This window comes from Alosa alosa, chromosome 18 (assembly GCF_017589495.1).
Source record: "Alosa alosa isolate M-15738 ecotype Scorff River chromosome 18, AALO_Geno_1.1, whole genome shotgun sequence".
NCBI classification, from domain to species: domain Eukaryota; kingdom Metazoa; phylum Chordata; class Actinopteri; order Clupeiformes; family Clupeidae; genus Alosa; species Alosa alosa.
This window is the reverse complement of record NC_063206.1, coordinates 28,816,201-28,829,701: the sequence shown is the minus strand read 5'-3', so window position 1 is coordinate 28,829,701 and position 13,501 is coordinate 28,816,201.

Here is a 13,501-nt window from a genome sequence, read left to right as displayed (position 1 = left end):
TTTTGTTGTACATGTATCTTAATTTAAAAAGCCGGTCCGTAGTATAACCATTAATCCATTTATTGTTATTTCTTCAGCTTTTGAGTTACCTAATAGAAGGGTGGCTATGGAGGAAGAGTGGAGGAAGAACAGGACCTCACAAATAAGACTGAGCACTTATAATGACAAGGAAAGACATCTGACACAACGCCTGTAAAATTCAGCAGCACCACAAAGAAATCCTCACAATATTTTCTTTGTGATATAGATAACTTATTCCTGTTGGTTTCAGTGACCCTATAAGCATTAACCATGTGTGTGCCTTCGAGGAAAACCCCTTTAAAAAAATAAACAAGGGGTTTTCCTTGAAGGCAAAAAAATTATAATTGTGAAGGCATATAGTTTCAAGTGTTGTTGTCATGAGCAATGGGGTCATTCCACGACCCATGATGCCAGGCTACATGACACCCTAATGCTGGATTTAGCTTAAACTCATTCAGCATTGTTGATGTTTTAAAAGCATTGTGTGGCCATTCAGACGTCATCTCAACAACCACATTTAGAACTTTTAAGGGCATTTGTTTTGGTTTATTAACAGGACAATCTCAGTTCATTTTATGGACATTAGGGGTGATCAAGTCTGCATGGATTGCTGGACTAGTCAGAGATGACGGACATGAAAGTCTGAATCTCCAACGAGTGAACGAAAAATTAATTGTTTTCTGCAGGTGAATGACACAGGGGATGTACACATCCAAATGGTCCATCGCACCCTTTGAGAAAGATCCCTTCTTAGTGTCTCAATTAGGAGGACCTACTTTAACTCGTCATGGCCCATCTGAACCTCCAGCAAACAGCAAAGTTCAAAACTGTTTCAAGAACTGATGAACAGAATGATATGGGAAGCAGGGTTGTGCACATTTCAAATTGCAATTCTGCTTCCTGTTTGCTACCTCAATTGAAATGCAAGTGAAATTCAAGAATTGAATTGGAATTTAAGAGCCAGTTTTAATTCAATTCTGGAATTTTGCACAAGCCTGATGGGAAGGAAGTTTTTTCTTGGGCAGTACAATTGGGTGCCATAATTAGAAGAGTTTACACTTTCATTTTTATGTGAAAGAAGGGATGTTTTCATAATTTTCAAATGGCAATTTAATTGCTCAGATTGTTTGATTGTTACAGATTGTACTCTTGGTGCATCTAAAAGTGATACAGATTGTTCTTCAAATACAATCTGCACAATGCGGTTGTCTTTGTAAAACAATGTTTTTCAACCTTAGTGACTTGTATTGTTTATCACAGAGAATGCTTTTGTTGACAGGTCATACAAAACCATTAGACACATTGCTTTGAGCTCCATAAGCCCTATTGTGGTGGCTTTACCAGCTATTAAATACACTTACCGCCATGACCATTGCCCCAGTTCGTTTATGGTCCTTAAGATACACATAACATCTAGTTTTGTTATTTCAAATGTGAAGGTTAATCTTTAAAACCCTCCTCGCATAATCATGTATAATTCCCACTTAATGGTCCACAAATCACATAATTGCACCCTGCCCCCTAGTTTGCTTATTGTGCCCTAATGCCCCAGAGCATTTAATCTCATTTTATTTTTGAAATGAAAATGTTGACTGTATCTCTTCTGCATAGTTAGTTAGACAATACAGCCTCTAATAATGCCATTCCTTATATGGCATGGTTATTTTACCATTGATGGCACTATAAAAACATTATCTATGATAACAACTGACATGAACCTTCATGACCTAGTGACATTGAGACCATCAAGTAATTTACATTGTAACCACTATACAAAATCAAACAAGTAAGATTGCAAAATATGATGTCAACTAGGCTTATATGACACACACACACACACACACACACACACACACACACACACACATATATATATATGTGGCCAATTCCACGCAAAACTGTCACGTCCATAACGCCAACTAAATACCATGGCATTGTGTTGGTGTTATAGATGAGACAGTTTTGTGCGGAATTGCCCATATATATACAAACACAACTAGTGCATAGTCTTGTGTAATATAGCCTATTGAAATTAAACACTTGAAGCAATACACGCACACACACACATATAAACACGCAAATGCCCACGAATATATTGTATCCAAATGTATAAGCACTGAAAACACTAAGAGTAACAAAACTAGATGTACCGCATAGCGGTACAAAATATGACCGCCGCTCAGTCCTGTACATCCGTTCCGCGAAAATAAATCACACTTCAATTTGTCTCCATATTTTACTCCATCCCCCACTCTTGAAACTTTTGTGTATGCTTGTTTTGGCATGCCTGAGGTGTGTGTGTGCGGGCTGCACAGAAAGTACCCTACTGGTGCTGAAAAGGTGAATAGATTGTAGAATAGCCAAAGAAGATGTAGAATTGTTATAAAACCTTTTAAAATCTCTAAACAATCACAAGTAGGGCAGTTCATCACAGTTCATCCATTGCAACTGGATTGATGAAAGGTCACTTACACCTGTAGGCTACATTGTATTTGGGAAAAGCAAAAGGTATCAGCATAATGTTATTTATTTATTTATTTTTTATGTATTTATAAACAAAAACATCTCTGTCAGTTCCATGCCGTTTTCAACAGCTATCAAAACAAAGGTCATTTTTGGATGGATGGATTTTTTTGTGAATGTTTCTTCTTCTACATAAGATTTTAGTCATCTTTAGTTCATGTAATACTTTATTGTCAATGCACAAATTAAGTAACAGTAGTCTGAAACGTTATTGTTAATGCACAAATTAAGTAACAGTAGCCTAGTCTGAAACGAAGTGCTGTTTTACATCTAACCAGTGGTGCAAATAACTGACATGTCCAAATGGGCCTTGATGAAATGCGCGCCGCTAGACTGTTCATACACATTTTAACGGGCCAACGTTGAAGAGCTTTTTTTCCGTTATTGTTAGTGCAAATATAGGCTGATTCATGTTCCCTTGCATTGTTTAACTGAGGTCCATGGCTAGTCTGGCTTTCATCAGACCAAGCTCAATCTTTTAAGAAATCAAAAATAAATAGCGGGCAGATCAGGCTGGGTCACCCAGCCTAGTCCATAGGCACCGATATTGTTTAATTTTCCGATTGAGATATACACGCCTGGCTATTCTAAATGCAAAATGCATCAGGGAGTTATGACAAAAACGGTAACTAACAAACTAGATCCTAATAGAAAGTTGTTAGCTTCCCTAAGCTACAGGTAGGATTATAAGGTAGGCCTATTGACAACATAAATTGTCAATAGGCTATGCTGGCGACACAAATAAAATCTCCTTTGGAAACCAATGGCTTACGCCTTTACAGTATCAAGCGGACTTAAACTGTCATATCGCGGGCTTAAAAGTTGTAATAACATTCACGCAGCTCCATGAGTCAATGAAAGCGCAAAATGAAGTAGCCACTTCTAAATGGGACCTACTACACAGTAGCTTAAGGTGTTTTGCTAAAACAGCCATAATGAAATGAAGGTGTCATTGTTTGGATACTTCACACACACGTGCTTTTAATTTCACAGACTACAACTACCAAGCTGTAATCAAAGCACATCGATTCCCCTCTCACACCCTGCACGCACTTAAAACAAAATAAACAGGCGCCTCAGTCTCAATGCGATGTATAGGCAAAACTGCATCAGACCGGGTTATAACGTTGGTAAATCTTCCATTGCACAGAATGATTTTGTAGCACGCGTGCAATAAATGACAGTCGAAGATACAAACAGTGCTGCTATACATTTGCTTGGTATAACCGCATTTATAGTTTTCTACAAATGCAATAAATCAAATGCCTCCATCACTCAACCAACGCTAACGGTAACATTACCTAGGTCCTTATTGATATTACAAGATTAACGTATCTGCAGTAAAACCAAGCATGTCCGATAAACATCCTCAGATTTATTTCGCTTCAAGAAGAAATGGGAATTACACTTCATGTGAACATCGCCCTATCCTTATTAGATGTTAAGCTGCGGTAAATTACAGTCCTTGTATGAAGCGTCCATTGTTTTTCCAACCCCTTTTAACTTCCAACAAAATTACGCCTCACTGCAACGATGCGCCATCTAGTGGACAAACGACTACTACTTCGCCAATACTGAAAATGCAGCCATGATGATGATGATGAATATTTATTTTGGCTTTCTTTTTTAATCCTACTGATTTTCATTTTTTTACGGGGGCAAATCACAAATGAGTGATTATGAGCCAGGTTTATGTGGGCCCTTGAGACCAACATACCATAAAAGATTCACAGAGAACTGTGTCTGCCCTACCCTCCCTTCGGGGGTCCAGTCCAGCGGGGGCTGCAGATGAAAACGAAAAAAATGACGGTTCCATGCTATCCATATGGGGGTACATGCTCACCAAGTTTTGTGTACCCCGGTCTTTCAGTGTCCCGAATCCTTGTTGGTGTACGTCACTAAATGTACACATAAATTATTTTATTGTAAGGCCCCCATGAACGAAAGTACACAAAACTTGGCATGCATTCAGAGGGTGTCATAATGATCCTACACTTTTAATTTTGTGCAGTTTTGACCTTGTCAGCCAGAGACATTGAGATGAAAACACCTAATTTTATGCTTTTAATTTTTAACTAGGTGGCGCTATACATGAAATAAGTGGTAATGGGATGGGTTGACATGCCCCTTAAGACCAACATACAAAAAAAAAAGGTGGACCTCCTAGGCCCTACGGTTCTCGAGATATTCACAGAAAACTGTCTCCGGCCACCTACAGGCCAGTTGGTGTATAGTAACATAAATTAATTTATTGTGTGGCCCCCCATGAACGGAATTCCACAAAACTTGGCGTGCATACAGAGGGTGTCATAATGATCCTACACTTCCAATTTCGTGCAGTTTTGACTATGTTAGGTCACAGATACCTTCAATTACACCACCTCATTTTTACTTTTTTGTGTTTAACTAGGTGGCGCTATACATGAAATGAGTGGTTATGGAATGCGTTGACATGGCCCCTTGAGATCAACATACAAAAAAATAATGGTCCTCCTAAACCTTACGGTTCTCGAGATATTCACAGAAAACTGTGTCTGCCCTACCCTCCTTTCGGGGGGTGCAGTCCAGCGGGGGGGCTACAGATCAAAACGAAAACGATGGTTCCATGCTATCCATATGGGGTTACATGCCCACCAAGTTTTGTCTACCCCGGTCTTTCAGTGTCCCAGGAATCATTGACGGAAATTTGGACATGCGAAAAAAAAAAAAAAAAAAAAAAAAAAAAAAAAAAAAAAAAAAAAAAAAAAAAAAAAAAAAAAATCTGACTAAACCTATATGACCGCCGCTTCGCTGCGCGGCGGTCATAATAAATGGTGATCCTACTGTTAACTATGTCATACTATAGATAAAATATGTTATTGTTTTCGTTATATGGATAAAAGAAAAACAGATTAGAAAGAGGAAGAAAAACCAAAAACACAGACTATACTGAGATTAAAGCCACTTCCCACAGACTGATCACTCTGAATGAGGGGTATTACATCTATTAAAACGTCATCAATCACAATACACCCGACAAATCCTTGAGCCACTTTCATAGCCCACTACCTCCCCCCTTCACAAAATGACAATTATATGATGGCACCATTGTTGACCATTATTAGAAAATAAAAGAGCAAATAATCATGTACATTGTTAAATCCTCTAGAGAAGACAATATTGAATAACCTTATTCACATGGGTGATTCAATGTAATGTAACGCAAACAGAATTAAATTATAATCTTTTAGGGCTGTTTTTTTTCTGTATCTGCAGCACTGATCTGAATTTACATTATCAGTTATTTGCATTTAAAATGTAATTGGAAAAATGACTATATGATATATAATAAATGAAAAAATATGTCACTATAATACTAGTCAGTGTAATAACATTTAGCGTTATGTTCTTCAGTAATGTGATGCTTGCACTATAACTGAGATGTGATTCAAATAGGCCCACACATTTATTGAGAAAATGTATTAAACAAATATGAGACAATGATCATCCCAGAACGGAACAAAAAAAAAACTGTGGATAAACTGTATTTTACGAGCACTCAATTCGTCCACTAGAAACGCAGTATTCAGCTATTTAGCTAGGCAGAGTATGTCTAAGTGAAAGAAAAAAAACTTGAGTCAGATGGCTGCAATGCCGCCAAACAAGATGTGAGGTCATGTCTCAGCAACACTTTCATGTATCAAAACCAAACTTACAGTAAGGGGTTATGGTTCGTTCATGCCATCTGGGATTATCAGGGACTGTCCATGATTATGTTGTTTTTCCTACTACGAGTGTTCATGTACTTTACCCTGGAATGTGTGAAAAACATGGATGCCACAACAAGGTTAACACACACGCTCACTAATCTTAAATAAACAACAGTGCTTAAAAATATGGTGTAAGATGCTTGTGAAAGAAGGATATGCAAGTGACAAAAACAGCAATTCCCAAGTTCACATTAAAATGGTTGAACATAAAAGTCCACATGGACTACAAATGACCTACAATGTGATGACAAAAGTGACTGGGCAACTCAGTTAGCAAAATCAATCTTCCCCCAGTTTTCAACCTCTTATTCCTGCATGAGGTGACATTATGATGATGTTTTCACTGGGAAAAATGTTTTCCACATGCGCATGAATGCACCATTAGAGTCTTTCAGAGACGAGACGAGAATGAGAGGCGAGCGCTGCGCTTTGCTGAGCAGACCAGTTCTTGTGCGCGCAAACAATTGACTATAATGCATTTCATAGCGCAAGCCGCGGTTAATGTGACAGGCCCTTTCGGCCTACCAGCTGCGCGGCGGCCACCCGATGCTGTCGACCTACAGGTAACAGAGACTGATCTGCCGGCCCAGACGGCATTCCATCCCGTGTCCTTAAGTCATGTTATGCCCAATTAGCCCCGGTCTTCACTGACATATTTAATCTGTCCTTATCTATGTGCGTAGTCCCCCGCTGTTTCAAGGAAACCATCATTATACCTGTACCTAAGAAAACACCTGTCTCTTGTTTAAACCATCATTATACCTGTACCTAAGAAAACACCTGTCTCTTGTTTAAACGATTATCGACCTGTTGCTTTGACATCTGTGATTATGAAATGCTTGGAAAAACTGGTTATTTCATTCATGGTTATACCCTCGATCCGCTGCAGTTTGCCTATCGTGCTAAACGATCTGTAGATGATGCCATTTCACTTCCATTGCACACTGCCCTGGTCCACCTTGAAAATAAAAATAAAAATGCCTATGTCAGAATGTTGTTCATTGATTATAGCTCTGCCTTCAACACTATTGTCCCATCCAAGCTAGTGCTGAAGCTTAGAGGCTTTGGTCTGGGCAACACCATCTGTAATTGGCTATTTGATTTTCTGACGGGCAGACCCCAAGCTGTAAGGATAGGCAAAGCACTCTCATCCAACTTAGTGCTCAGGACCGGGGCCCCGCAGGGCTGCTGTCTCAGCCCTTTACTTTACAGCCTGTTTACACATGATTGTGTAGCTATCCACAGCCTGTTTACACATGACTGTGTAGCTATTCACAACTCAGATTCCATCATAAAGTTTGCGGATGACAAACTAACTAACTGGGCCTTATAAGCAACAATGACGAGATGGCCTACAGAAAGAAATTAGCGAACCTTGCCCTGTGGTGCCATAATAACAACCTCTTCCTTAATGTCAATAAGACTAAGGAAATCATTGTTGACTTTAGGAAGGCCAGAGTAAATCACACTCCCATTACCATCAATGGAGCATCTGTAGAGATTGTTGACAGCTTCAGATTTTTTAGGCGTAAACATCTTAGACACTTTAACATGGTCATTGAACACCAAGTGCACCCTCAAGAAGGCACAACAACGCCTTTATTTTCTGAGGCGTCTTAAAAAGTTTGGCCTGAGTACCAGAGCACTTGAGAATTTCTACCGATGCACCATTGAGAGCGTTCTTTCTTTTTGCATCACAGTGTGGTATAGGAGCACAACCTCCCATGACCGTAAACATTTGAAAAGAGTTGTCAAGTCAGCAGCCAGGATTACTGATGCTAACCTACCTGATCTCCACGACATTTACACTTTCCACTGCAAGAGAAAAGCTGATTGTATTATTAGAGACCCCAATCATCCCGCTCATGCTCTGTTCTCTCCCCTACCATCCGGGAGACGTTACCGGAGCATTAAATCCAGCACCACCCGTCTCAGTAATAGTTTTTTTCCACAGGCGGTCAGACTGTTGAATAGCTGATGCACTTTCTGTCTTGCACTATACACTTTATGTCTGTTTTTTTGTCTGTTATATGTCTCCTTGTCTGTTATACTGCATGTGAGTGATGGAGCAAAATGCATTTCATTGTATTGTAAGCCTACTAAATACATATGACAATAAACCCAACTTGAACTTGAGCTGGCAGTCCGCTGGCATTTTGCTCATCGGTTCTCTGGCGGTCCGCTGGCGGGTTGCAGACAAATTGTCCAATATTTTGACACTATTGGTCTAAAATATTTTTCATTTGTTCAGTTATACTCCATATATCATTACAGTGCATGAAAATCTTCTGCTTCTTATTCTTCTTCTTCTAACGCAGTTAATGCAGCTTCAACCGTTTAACGTAGAAACTTCATTCGAACAATGTTACGTAGGTCTTACTTAGGACATGTGGGCTTTGTATTTTTCAACTTTGTAACTTTTATACTTTTTAAACTATTAATTAAAAACTACTCAAAATTTCCCCATAGACTTAACATGGGCTGATGACATCACAATAGAGCCGTTAAGCAATTAGAATCCTAGGCCAGGTGTTCCGGCCACCTGGATCAACTGCCAGTCTCAGGCTTTAAGCATACAAACTGGCCCTATTAAGACTACACATCCTGTTCAACTGCTTCCTCTGCCAAAAACTGTTTCAAAATAAAAGTCCTCACTACAATATTTTACTGTTAAACAATTTAACCCTTTAAACTACTGAACTTTTTAACTGTTCAGCCATTGTAACTGTTACTTGTCATCAACTATGACTCCTACCTACTGTAGCTAGTTAGCATGGTTAGCATAGTTAGCATATTAACATTGTTAGCATTTTTAACAAAACTGCTAAAAATGATTAGCCTAGTTAGCTAAGTAACATGGTTAGCATAGTTAACATTTTAACATGTTAGCATGCTAGTTAACATAGTTGGCATAACTGCTAAAAAAGATTAGCTAGGTTAGCTAAATTGCGTGGTTAGCATAGTTAGCATGTTAACATTGTTAACATGCTAGTTAGCATAGTTAGCATAACTACTAAAAATGATTAGCTAGGTTAGCTAAGTCACTTGGTTAGCATAGTTAGCATGTTATCATTGTTAACATTCTAGTTAGCATAGTTAGCATAACTACTAAAAATTATAAGCTAAGTTAGCTAAGTCACATGGTTAGTATAGTTAGCATGCTAGTTAGCATTGTTAGAATAGTTATCTTTTTTGACAAAATGATTAGAAACGTAGTTAGCATAACTGCTAGCAAACGTTAGAGCCATTCCAACTGTCAGTTATAGTCAACTATCTACCTAAATAATTTAACCATTTAAACTATCCACCTATTTAACTGTTCAGTCATTCCAACTATATTAAACCTCATCTACCTAGCAAATAATTTAACCATATAAACTATCCACCTATTTAACTGTTCAGTCATTCCAACTATATTAAACCTCATCTACCTAGCAACCAATATAGTTTGTTTTTACTCTGTATGATATTTTACATCATATTTTAGCATTTTCATGCACTGTATTTCCTTCAGGAAATGCTTTTCTAGTTTTATTAACTGTTCTTAATATTCATGACAAGTTAACTTTAAAGAGATGGTGGTCCAACGGTGGACCACAAGTGGCACGCCACCGGCGGCATACCACCAGTGGTCCGCTATCTGCCAATCTGATTTGCTATCTGCTATTGTGCCTGACTGTTCACGTGATCTGCCAGAGTGAGCTGGGAGGAGCTCGAAAAGACAACTCCGGACAAACCAGCTGAAGTGACATACTGAAGATATCGCAGAATTTTGTCTGCATTGGATATGGTTTAAATTTCCTTCCTGATGACTTACAAAATAAATTACTATGATGTTTAATAAACTATTGTTGCCATCCATTTAACAAGTCATCATTATATCACATCAATTAAGTGTTTTCTGTACTAGGCTATGTGACATTGGTCTACACTACAGCAAAAAACAAGTAGCCTATCAACACATTTTCAGTAGGGATATGTGGGGGATATGTCCCCCGCAGTGCTGAAGAGACAACTGTCATCCCCCTCACTTTTGATAAGGAGAAAAAGCCTTATAGGTACGCTAAATAAACATATAGGATTTGCGCTAACTATGTAAAACTCCCCATTAACAGCATCACATCACTAACCACAGCCATCTACAGCTACTGTAAGACGGCACAATCTCATATTCACTCTGTTGGATATCTGAAGCAAGTTTATCTACTAACAATCATAAAATAATCCAGGCTACTTGCTTAGCATAAATCATTCATCATCATCTTTATTTGAGTCAGGCTGGTATTCGAAGCAGGCTTTTTTAAATATTTCTAACCTGCATTTAGACATGCGTTTCGTTTGGAGCGGCATACCGGTATCAAAAGCATTTTTGGTTTGGTTTGGGATTTAATTTAGCCTACTTTTGGACTGTTTGATTATATTGCTAAATGTTGGGACTGATGGGCACTGAAATCTGGAAGATATTTGATGGTTCACTGTTAAGTTTCATGCAGTTGAAAAAGTGTCGGGAATTCCACTGCTGTTTATTGCGAGACAAGGCAGCCCTTCATTGAATAGGGGTTGTGCTGTAATGGAAACCTTTTTGCGTAGCCAAGTAGCCTAAATTGAGTTATTGTTTAATTATGCATGATTTAGTACTTTTTTTTATAAAATTCGTAGGCTGGAATGCCTTGAGTCGCAACAATTGTGTTTCAGCCTCTGGCAATTAGCTCGAAAGGGACGGCAAGAGAATGAGCTTGAGAACATGTGTTGGAGACCCATGGTGGAAAAATGACTCTTTGCCAACCGTAGGCTATTAATCCAACTAACATAATACATTACAATACAACATATAATAAAATATTAAGAAGAGGTGTTATTTCATTGACTTAAATCGAAACAATGTCTTCTAGTGGACTGATGGCAATTGTTGGTATGGTAGGCAATTGTTACCCCGTCTTGTATGGGAACCTGCCTTTATTTGTCCTGCTATAAATAGAATCATACCTTGGTGCATAAATCCCAGAGAGTAGGCTACCACACCCCAGTGATGGGCCTAGCGTTCTTATCCGTTCAGTGTGGGGTATAAACAAGCTGAAAATTTTGCGGTGTCACGTCTGCCTGTCACAGACGTGGGGAGCTCTTTGGGATAATGTACTACAGTAACAGTATTTTATTTTACTTCTTATGCAATTTTTTTTCAATTTTATAAATGCTTTGTTTAAATGCTGTTGGAACAAATAGTTGATTATAAAGGCAACTTTCTGTTGCAATTTTCTGTGTGTTCTGGACTGGTAACTTGTTAAGCCAACACTTGTTAAGTTCTAACGTTGCATAAATATTAACTGCAAACACACAGTGGAGAGTTGATTTGGTTTATACCAGACAATTTAAGTAGGCCAAACTAGGCTATTTGATCATGTAGTCTATGTTTGGATCATAGGCATGATGATTCATTCATGGCTTCATAAAATATCAACATCCCATGTTGCTTTTTTCTACCATTGGCCCAAGTAGTGACTAGTATTCTACCATTGGCCCTAGTAGTGTGAAATAAATCTAAAAAAATAAAATAAAAGTAGAATTGCACATAGCAAAAAGCTGGTCTGAGGGCAGATCTGGCGTTGTGCTCATCTCACAGTTTTCACCATTTTTATCAAAAAATATTTTGAAAACAATCAATGGTATTATCTTAATATTCTGGCAAGTTTAAAATATGATGGTCGAAAGTGGGCCAGAGGTGGCGATCCGATATCTGGAAATCTGATCTCACTTTGGGTTTGTGTTCACAATTTGGTCCCCCACACTTTCAAAATATCTCCTGCGCCCCTGGGCCTACCACTGTTGCAGAAATCACATACAAGAAAGTATCCTTTAGATTTTTTGATGAGGAAGCAGCATGGGAAAACTTGTCTTTTCCCTGCCTTATTTTTCTAACTTTTTTCTAATTTTCCGAGCCTGCAGTACAGCCACAGTACAGCTGTTAAAAGAGGGTCTGGTCAGAGAATATCTAATAAAGGGGAGAACTTTCACTCTCGGGAAACCTCCAGTTTCTGAACTGGTTGCAGTTCCCACTCTGGTTCCATGTGAGGGCACTTGTGGGCCAGTGCAGAATGAATGGAAGTCTATGGAGCAGTACCCCTTAAAATACACTTTTCTCGGGATATACATTTTTGTCTAGTAATTTGAATGTTGCATTCAAAAGGGGAGGCAAAGAAAATACACATTGCTGAGTATTATATTTTTTAAAGTCACTTATTAAAAGAATAATAAATAAAAAGCCTTTATGTGAATGACGTTATTCATTAGCAGAATGCTAGCGTGTTATGGGCAACGATGACCCAACCTGTAAGGACATAAGTTCTCATTCATACACCTTTCGACCTATAATCTATATTGAACTTGCAGAAACTACAAACAATAATACAATTCAACGACAATCAGGTGAAAGAGACAAATTTAGCCACTAGCTCCATAGACCCCCATTCATTTTGCACTCGTCCACTATCACTCCCAGTGGAACTCTGGTGGAACTGCAGCCAAATTCGGTAGGCTACAAAAAAAGGTACGGTTGGAATCCTTGGATCCTCCCCTGTCTGTTACCGTTGGTGAAACTGAGCCAGTACATGCATTTCTATGAGAAAAACCATTTAGGCCTAGTCAGGTCAATTTTTGGCGGCCATCTTGAAATATGGACGCCATCTTGGATTTTCGAGTGGCCAATCAGGTATTTTTCTAAGCATGCCCTAGAGAACAACTGTACCAAATCAGCATATGCCAGTGTTTCTCAAAGTGTGAGAATGAATGGTGGTCCGCAAGCTATCCCAAGTGGTCCGCGGGCAGACGTGGTAAAATATAATATAGATGAGTTGTTTGCCATATTGAACCAACTTGTATGTAAATCTAAACAGTTCTGCAACACTACCTATGTAAGATATGCCCGTTTAAATCATATGAATCCTCTGACACAATAAGCAAGGTGCAAAGACAATTAGCAAGGTGGTTGTTCAGTGAGTAGGCCTATTGTGTAGGCCTACTGTTGAAGTAGGTCTAATCTTTAGCTAAGTGGTCCGTGAGTTTCTTTTTATTAGTTAAGTGGTCCTTGGTCTGAAAAAGTTTGAGAAACACTGGCCTATGCCAAGCCTGCCTTCCCTGACATGCTCACAAATAGAAACGAAAGTAGCCTACAGTGAAGATGTTTGTCCACTAGGCGACAGCACAGTTCTGTT